This window comes from Portunus trituberculatus, chromosome 28, assembly GCF_017591435.1.
Source record: "Portunus trituberculatus isolate SZX2019 chromosome 28, ASM1759143v1, whole genome shotgun sequence".
NCBI classification, from domain to species: domain Eukaryota; kingdom Metazoa; phylum Arthropoda; class Malacostraca; order Decapoda; family Portunidae; genus Portunus; species Portunus trituberculatus.
Window position 1 is genome coordinate 11236056 of NC_059282.1, and position 10000 is coordinate 11246055.

Below are 10000 nucleotides of genomic sequence, written 5' to 3' on the forward strand. Positions count from 1 at the left end.
CACACACACACACTTTCTATTTCCGTCTCCAAAAAAACCCATATTACTTTTGGATTTTTTCCTCGTTCCCCTTTTTATACATTTCCAGACAAGTAGAAGTATAGAAGTATGGTAATATTCTTTTTCCCTCTCATCTATTTCCCTCCTCTCCATCCCCCTTCATCCTCTTACCTCTCCCTGCCGTCTCCACACCTACACACGTGAAGACCCGCTAATGAGGGAAAGGGAAAGCGAGTGAGTGAAAAAAATAATAAAAAATAGTTCCCGTCCCTCACAGGTGAATGAAGGCAAGGTGGAGGCAAACTAAGGCAGGAGTTCGCGTCGTTAAGGCTGAAAATCATACACTTGTCTGTCCCGGCTGGCAGTTTGGGGGCAATAAAGTGAGAGGAAATTGTAAGTTTGACTTGAGTTGTGTTTGCTGTCACTAATACGAGAGAGAGAGAGAGAGAGAGAGAGAGAGAGAGAGAGAGAGAGAGAGAGAGAGAGAGAGAGAGAGAGAGAGAGAGAGAGAGAGAGAGAGAGAGAGAGAGAGAGAGAGAGAGAGAGAGAGAGAGAGAGAGAGACCATATAAAAGAGCCATAGACAAGAGGACAGAGAGAAGAGAAAGAGAAGTCTCGCGTGCACACAGACACACACATTCCGAGCACCACAAGAGACCACAGTTTAATGAAGAGGATGAAGAGGAACGAGAAGAGAAGTTACTTGGACAACCATTATACAGGAGACGCCTTGAGAGTGAGAGCGTCCGGGTGAAGGAAGAGAAGGAATAGAAGGAAGAGTGTCTGAGATGTGAAGGAAGAGAAAGGAGGAGGAAAAGGAGTGCTTCAGATGTGGAGAAAGAAACACGGGGAGGAATGTTTGAGATGAAAAAGAGAGTAGGAAAAGAACTGTTTGTGATATGAAGGAAGGAAAGTAAAATGAAAAGATGGAACCCTTTGAAGAGGAAGAGAAGGAAGAGGAAAAGAGTCTGGAATACGAAGGAAAAGGAGGAAGACTGAAATATGAAGGAAAAGAATGACAGGTATGTGAAACGTGAAGGAAGAGAGAAAGAGAAGGAACAGTCCGAGATGTGAGAGAAGAGTGGAGAGGCTGAGAGGGGTGTGGAGTTTAGAGTGTGTGTGGGAAGGAGGTGAGGGAAGGCCGCGTTACACAGGCACAGTGTAGACCAGAGGGTGTAAAGCTTTAAGGGTGACAGGGTGTAGTGAAAGAATACCGTGTGCCTCGAAAAGATAGAATTTGTGACCTGCTTTTTTCCGCCACGACCACCATCAAAGCGACAGTGACGTGTGGTGGTGTGGGACACAGGCAAGGCAGGTAAGGCTGTCTCACCACCACCACCACCACCACCATCGTTAAAGCGACAGTGATGTGTGTTGGTATGGCAGGAGAATGCTGGCAGGTAAGGCTCTCCACCACAGCCAGCGCCGCCACAGTGATGGAGAGAGACACAAAAGTCCCTGCCACCATCACCATAACAGCGGGCGGCGTGCAGCGACTGGGCAAGCATGACACACAAGCGACAGAAACACACTGGTGGTAGCGGCGGGATACGCGTCACCTGTCCCTTGTCCCAACCTCCCAACTGCCTTACACTTACACGGAGAGGAAGTTGGGCGACGGGGGAAGCTTGGAGCACCTGCCGACAGGGTAAGGAGGGAGTGGCAGGCCCAGGGACGTCTGTCGCCTCATGGAGCCCATCCTTGAGGAGGCCTGGCCGTACCGGGAATAGGCCAGGTCTCGAGGGGGTCGTTCCTCCACCTCCACCAGCCCCACCTGATCCACCATGAGCAGAACACCCCTCACCACCACCACCACCAAACACTTGCGCACATCACCACCATGGCACTAGGCACTGGGACCAAAACTTCTCTCCGGTTTCTTTTTCCTCCTTCCTGCGGCACTTTACACTTAACGAGGAGAGGTTTCCTTGGCACCTACGGGCACAGGGGCGGTGGGGGCGGTAGTCGTGGTGGGCGTTGGGAGGTGGGGAGGCAGGGAGGCGAAGGTTCACTCACACCCACGCTTGAATAATGCAGCCACTTCCACCTTCTAGCTTGAGGCGGTAACAACTCGACGCCTCATTCCAATACTGACTTCCTCCATCACATTTTACCTTCCCCTTCCTCCTCCTTCTCCTCCTCCCTCTACTTTTCCTCCTCCGACCTTGCAATTCACACTTGGGGTTCCTCCTTCACACCTCCCTTCTGTCCTTGCTCTTTATTTCACAGACGGAGGGAACCAGCAGAGATCCTGGATATCGGGAAAGATGTAATTCTCTATTTCACACTATTTACTGCGCTGTAAAAAGAACATACTGCCACTGTGATGCAAGAGAGTCCAATGTCACGATATTGCACGATTCGCTGCTGTTCCCGCCCTGTTAGATTCAATATTGCACGCTATGGCACCACCTGGACGCCTGGGACCTGATGTTGTGTGCGTTATGTGGGTCAGCACGGCACTGTTCTGTTACATTACTTCCACTACCACCACCACCACCGCTACCACTGCCACTACCACTACTACCAATACGCACACTAGTTCTAAGAGGGTAGTAGGTCAAGAGTCAATACTAAAGATTCATGAACGCGTCGTAAAGGGCACGCAACACGCACAAGCACCTACCTACTAACACACACACACACACACACACAGAGAGAGAGAGAGAGAGAGAGAGAGAGAGAGAGAGAGAGAGAGAGAGAGAGAGAGAGAGAGAGAGAGAGAGAGAGAGAGAGAGAGAGAGAGAGAGAGAGAGAGAGAGAGAGAGAGAGAGAGAGAGAGGAAAAAAAAAAAACTAATCTTGTGGAGACAGCGCAGGGGGAGGAAATGAAAGGAGATGTAGGAAATCATGATGGAGGGGTAGAGACAGCGACCCTCACCCGACACAGAGACGGAGGGAGGAAGAAGACATATCAGAGGGGAAGGAGAGGCGGAGATGAGAGAAGGAAGAAAAGAAGGAAGGGGAGAGGATGAATGGGTGAGAATATACTTGTAGCGTAGGAGAAATGCAAGAAAAGAAGAAAAAGAAATGTAGTAGAAAATTTTAACCACTTCAGTACCATGACGCGTTTCCATATCCATTCTGGTTATTACTTAGTGATTTTATACAGCTTTGGATACTCAGAGGGGGATTAAAATAGCGAACACTGTGGCCATTAACCTTCTGACCTCAATAGACCCTTCCTAATGTCAATAAAATCGTCTAATCACACCCAAAAAAATCAAGAATAAAAATGCGTCTCAGTCTCGATAGGATTAATAGTCGTAGATAAGCGAAAAGTATAAAGAATTACTATACTGAAAAAAAAAATGCTAAAACTACTTCCACCGGTCACAAGTACATAAACGTTAAAAAACTTGAAGTAAATGATCCTTAAAGAGAGCAAGTCAAGCATCATAAAAAGACTATCGTAGCGAGTTTGTGCAGGTCGTGCCAGGTGAGTGCCCCAGGTAGGAGGGTCGTTCACCTTAATCACCCAACTTATGCACAAACTTTGCCAATAAGTCGCCGGGGAAAATAGCGTGGCAAAGGTGCAGTGCTGATCCTCTCCTCGTCCTCCGCCGCCTCCTCCACTTGGACTGAAGATGAGAGATACAACCAAGCACACCTGAGCACACCTGAGCACACCTGAACCCTCCACTTTCCTCCTCCTCATCCACTACACTGTATACCTGAAGTGAGGTCACACCTGCGCACCTGATCCCTAACACACCTGCCTTCATCCTGCAATACCTAAGTTCCGCAGCTTACCTCCACCTCCACCTGCTCCCACGCCACCACTCCGCCTGCGTTCCTCTTCATGCTCCCCTCTACCACTACTACCACTGCCACTGTTACCCTTCGCACTATTACTACTACCACTGCTACAATTGTTACTATCACCACTGCCACCGTCCCTTACCCCGTTATTCCCTTCTCAGCATCGTAAACACCATCGCCATCACTACTACCATCCTTGCCTGTCTCCTCCATACATGGGTTCTAATACCAACACACACTAACTATCTCTCTCTCTCTCTCTCTCTCTCTCTCTCTCTCTCTCTCTCTCTCGATCCTCCACGCACCACTACGCATCACCAAGCCGTGGCAACACCAGCAAAACGATGAGCGGGTTGGATGCCTCACCACCACCACCACAACCACCACCACTGACCCATTGCATTAATATGGATGTGTTTTTTTATTATTGCCTTCCTTCCTCCCAACAAGTTCCCTTCGCCCCACAATGCATCAGTATCTCGCCACTATTTTTTTTTTTATACCATGTGGGCTTTTCACGGGATTTATGGGCTAAAGGAGATCATTTTTTGGGGTACCTCCTATCTCAAAGCCCACCCGCTGGGAAACCGTTGCCCCGAGTGAGGAAACCCTACCTACACTCGGACCGTGGACAGGATTTGGTTCTTATAAGGTGATTGCAAACCGTGACCTAAATTCTTTCATCATGTCATATCTAATAATCACTCAGTTCTCTGTTAATGTCTTGCTCTTAATCTTGTATGATAATAATGCATGACTTCAATTCCTTTCGCGGTACAGTGGAACCATGCGTGCTTTGGGGTCCGAGGGGTCTCCAAGCGCACGGGTTCGAATCCTGTCCACGGTCCGAGTGTAGGTTGGGCTTCCTCACTCGGGGCAACGGTTTCCTAGCGGGTGGGCTTTGAGATAGGAGGTACCCCAAAAAGTATCCCCTTTAGCCCATAAGTTCCCGTGAAAAGCCCACATGGTATAAATAAAAAAAAAAGTCACATGGAGGTATTGTTTCACCCTTTGATTGCTAATGACAACCGGTCATCTATTACTTCCAATGGGCAGTTTTGATGTCACTTTCACTTGCTCTTAATCTTGTAGAAGGATGATAATACCTGACCTAAATTCCTTCAGCAGATCAAATGGAGAAATTATGTAAGTCTTTCACTGCTGATGATGAAACGAAACACATTTTTTTTTATGGGCAACATTAATTTCACTCGGCACAAATATGGTAAGAGCCATTACACGTTTGAAACTAATAATGACCCTTTTCTACGCCATACCTGGACTGCACCACTTATTAATCCCTTCAGCACCATGACGCGTTTTCATATTCACTCTACTTACTATTGATTTTACACACCACAAACTTATGCGGAAGTTAAAACAGTGAAGACTCTGGCTATTAATCATCTGACCTCCATCGATCCCTCTTAATGTAAATATAATAGTCTAATCATAAATAAAACTCGTAGTAAAAATGCATCCCAGTACTGAAGAGGGTAAGCATAAGAAGCCACAGCACTCAAACGGTTAGGATAAATAATGGAATATTAACTCCATACCCAATGTTAGAACAATTTTAAAAGACAGTTAAAGCAACACTGCACACAAGGAATTAAAAGACACTTGTTAAAACTGAGAAATTAATCATTCTTCACCAATTACTGTGTCTCCTTTCTTTCTCTGTATCCCTGAAGGTTCCTGGTGTGTGTGTGTGTGTGTGTGTGTGTGTGTGTGTGTGTGTGTGTGTGTGTGTGTGTGTGTGTGTGTGTGTGTGTGTGTGTGTGTGTGTGTGTGATTTGACTTGTGACTTTAGCAGGAAAAAAAAGGCAGGGAAAAGTATGTTCAATATAGATCTTCATAATGTGGTCTCTCTCTCTCTCTCTCTCTCTCTCTCTCTCTCTCTCTCTCTCTCTCTCTCTCTCTCTCTCTCTCTCATATATCCTACATCTTTTCCATAACGAAGATGAATGACTGGCCAAATAGTAAAGTTACCCGTTAATACTCTCTCTCTCTCTCTCTCTCTCTCTCTCTCTCTCTCTCTCTCTCTCTCTCTCTCCCTCTCTCTCAGCACAGAGGAAAAATACTCCATTACCTCCTCACGCTTGGAGTTAAGGGGGGGGTGGGGGTGACTGGAGGAGGAGTGCAAGGTAAAGATGCGAGATAATCTATAATGAACCTAATGGCTTGTCGCTATAAGGAAGTTAGTAGCGTGCCGTTTTTTTTTTTTTTTCCCTTCCTTGCGTCCTATTAAGTCTTTTTAATGCATCGTGGCTTTTCTTTACACTATTTTTTTCATCTTGTAAATTTTTCTTCTTTATTTTTTTCGGCAGTGTGTGTGTGTGTGTGTGTGTGTGTGTGTGTGTGTGTGTGTGTGTGTGTGTGTGTGTGTGTGTGTGTGTGTGTGTGTGTGTTTACTCTTTTATGACGTTATCTTCCTTTTTGTTTGCTTTTTCTTCCTACGTCTCTCTCTCTCTCTCTCTCTCTCTCTCTCTCTCTCTCTCTCTCTCTCTCTCTCTCTCTCTCTCTCTAACACATACACAGACATATTTGAGCCATTTGGGAGTTTTTTGTATGGTAATGTGTGTGTGTGTCTGTGTCTGTGTGTGTGTGTGTGTGTGTGTGTGTGTGTGTGTGTGTGTGTGTGTGTGTGTACATTATTTTCCTTCCTTCCCTCTCTCCCTCCCTTCCTTCTCTTCAATGCCACACTTTCCTCCTTCCCTCCCTCCTTCCCTTCCCTCCCCAAAGCAGAATCTGTCCTTTCCTACTTCCCTCCAGCTGTCGAGTCCTCCCTCCCTCCCTCCATCCTTTCCTCTTGACCTCCTGTCCTCCCTCCTCCCTCCTTTACCCCCTTCCTTCCAGCTTAATTGCGCCATTCCTTCGTAATTCTGCTGGACTTCATGCTCGAAGGAGATGGTAGAGGTGAAGGAAGAGGAAAGGAAGGAAGGAAGGAAGGAAGGAAGGAAGGAAGGAAGGAAGGAAGGAAGGTAGATGAGGAAGAAGAAATGAGAAAATGTAAAATATATTAGATAATTAAGGAAGGATAAAAAGGAGGATGGTGAAAAGAAAAGAAAGATGAAAAGAATGATAGAAGGAAAGAAAGAATGTAGGAACGGAGGAACGAGAGAACAAGAGGGAAAAAAGGAAGGAAGGAAGAGGAAGAAAGGAAAGACTAATTAAGAGAAAGAGAGGAAGAGAGAGAGGATAAGAGGAAAGAAAATATATAAATGAAAAATAAATGGAGATAATTCAAGAGGCGAGGAAAAACTACGAAAAGAGGAGGAAAAAGAAAACAAGAAAACGTGAAAATGAAGGAAAAGCGAAGAAGAGGGAGAGGAAAAAAAGACAAAAACAAGGAGGAATGTTGTCACTCAAATAACTGATATGAAAAAAAAAAAAAATTATGAAAAAAAAATGCAAGACTTCATAATGCATCCTTCCTCCTCCTCCTCCTCCTCCTTTAGTTCTTGACCTTGGCTTTCTTCTCTGTGTCATGAGATTCGAAACTTAAAGAGAAAAGATGATGAAAAAAAGAAGAAAGATGAAATGAAGGAGAAGGAGGAGGAGGAGGAGGAGGAGGAGGAGGAGGAGGAGGAGGAGGAGGAGGAGGAGGAGGACATAGAGAAAAAGGAAGAGCGGTGGCTGGAGGAGGAGGAAGAGACCGTGAAAGGGAAATGAAAGAAGAGGAAACAGGACTGGAAAGAGGAAAAGGAGACAAATGAGGAGAAAAAAGGAGAAAGAAAAGAAGAAAAGTAAAGAGAACTTCATCATGTCTAAAAAAAAAAAACCTCCTCTTCCTCCTCCTCCTCCTCTTCCTCCTCCTCCTCCTCCAAGACAAAATCAGACATCTCCAATATTTGCCCGTCGTGTACGAATCGCGAGAGAGAGAGAGAGAGAGAGAGAGAGAGAGAGAGAGAGAGAGAGAGAGAGAGAGAGAGAGAGAGAGAGAGAGAGAGAGATATCAGAAAGGAGGAAAACGGAAAAGATTGTAAGGAAGCAAGGAAACGAAGAAATGAATAATAGCAAAAAGAAAATGAAAAGGGAAAAGAGAGAGAGAGGCAGACCAAAATGAAACAGACGTGGAGGAGGAAAGGAGGAGTAAAGTACAGGAGATAACAGAAAGGCAGAATGAGGAGGAGATAGGATGGGAGAGAAAGAGAAAGTGAGAGAAAGTGAGAGAAAGTGAGAGAAAGAGAGCGAGAGGGGAGTGAAGTAAGGAAGGAAGGAAGAGAAGTGTCAGAAGATATGAGAAGGAGAGGGGGAAAATAGAATTAAGGAAGACACAAAAAGAGATAAGAACGAGAGAGAGAGAGAGAGAGAGAGAGAGAGAGAGAGAGAGAGAGAGAGAGATGAAGAGACAGTGGAAATAATGTGGAAGAGACAAAGGAGAAGAGGGGCGAGACCTGAACACGGGAAATTGTCCGGCGGGAGGAAAATACTGAGGAGAGAAGGAAAGAAGTGAACAAGGGAGGAGGAGGAGGAGGAGGAGGAGGAGGAGGAGGAGGAGGAGGAGGAGGAGGAGGAGGAGGGAAAAAATAGAAAAGAAAGGAATACTTCAGCACTCATGTTCTCACAAAACACCCCCCCTCCTCCTCCTCCTCTTCCTCCTCCTCCTCCTCCTCTGAGTAGCTTCCCCCAACAAGGGCCGTTTCTAACAAGGACATGCTGAGTCACAAAATCCTACACAAGGAGACTTACTCATGTGTGTGTGTGTGTGTGTGTGTGTGTGTGTGTGTGTGTGTGTTAAACGGGTGATATCTTACTCGCTGTTTCTCCCCTGGGGCATCAGACAATTATAGCTCTCTCTCTCTCTCTCTCTCTCTCTCTCTCTCTCTCTCTCTCTCTCACACACACACACACACACGTATGTACAATTCGCATAACTTTCGTACACAAACTTCACTACAAACTTGACACAGAGGAGGGGGAGGAGGAGGAGGAGGAGGAAAACCGCTAAGTGACTTGTAATAGTTAAACCGAGAGAGAGAGAGAGAGAGAGAGAGAGAGAGAGAGAGAGAGAGAGAGAGAGAGAGAGAGAGAGAGAGAGAGAGAGAGAGAGAATAAATACATAAATAACCGTGAGAAAAAACAATCAGCAAAACAGCTAAATAGACATAACCATTAAAAAAACAAAGAGCAGACAGAATCCAATCACTCTCCACCAAACACTCACCATCCCCCTCACCACTCACCACTCACCACTCACCAAATGATCAGGTAATTAACAAAAGCTACCTCACTCTCCTCGATCACCGCATTACGTTAAATTATTTGCACTAATACGTTACAATTCCCAATGCCTCTACGTCACTACAGTGCCTGAACATCATTGCCCAACTTGTGTAGAGGTAGTGTGTGTGTGGGTGGGGGGTGGGGAGTGATGTAATGTGGTAAAGTGCGGTGTGTATTACTGGGAGTAGGGAAAGGAGAGAGGTGCAATTTGAGGGGTAAGTGGGGAGGAGAAGGGGAATAGGGAGGGGAAGGCGTGGGAAGAAAGTTAACGCTGGTGAAACTGGTTGGGAGTCAAACGAGTTTTCTTAATTATTCCCACACTCACTGGTTCACTCACTCACTCACTCACTGGTTCACTCGTTCACTGACTGGCTCACACACACACACACACACACACACACACAGTCAGTACTCTCAACTTTTCCGAACTAACCGCTAATCTAAAAATAGCAAAAAAGAAGTAACACGAAAAAGAAAACAAGTTACACCGTTAAAAATAGAAACAAAAAACAAAAATTCGAGTGAGTCACAATTCTAGAAGGCGCGTTTCACCACAACCACCACCACCACCACCACCACGTCTTACAAACTCCAAGAGGCACCAATACAAACACAGCTACATTTTCGAGCACTAGACAACACGTGGGGCTTCAGGTCACCACAGGCAGTCACCAGGTCACTAAACGAGGTCAGGGCGGATCAAAACGGGGTCACAGAGCGGGAGATGCAGCGCCACGCCCCAAAAAACACCCAAATCTTGAACCACAACGGATGACTCGCTGTGTCAGAGGGTAAGTAGCAGTAATGAAGCACTGAATCACCAGGGGCGGGGCGGGGCAGAGGCGCGTGGAGTGTCGGGTGGCGCGGGGGGGGGCGTGTCGAGGTCGCAGGGACACGACGCACGCGGCAGCTAAAGAAGGACTGGCCAACGCAGGCACGGCTAGAGCGGGCGACGACGAAGGGAGGCAGGGAAGGCGGGCGGGCGGGAGGGAGGGAGGGGCGTGCGCGCTC

The 10000-nt window shown here is 46.6% G+C and overlaps 1 long non-coding RNA gene across 1 annotated transcript in view; it reads right to left on the minus strand.

The window, feature by feature from the left end:
• The window catches only part of LOC123510260, a 119379-nt gene that overhangs the window by 56040 nt on the left and 53339 nt on the right, over positions 1-10000 (minus strand). The window lies entirely within an intron of this gene.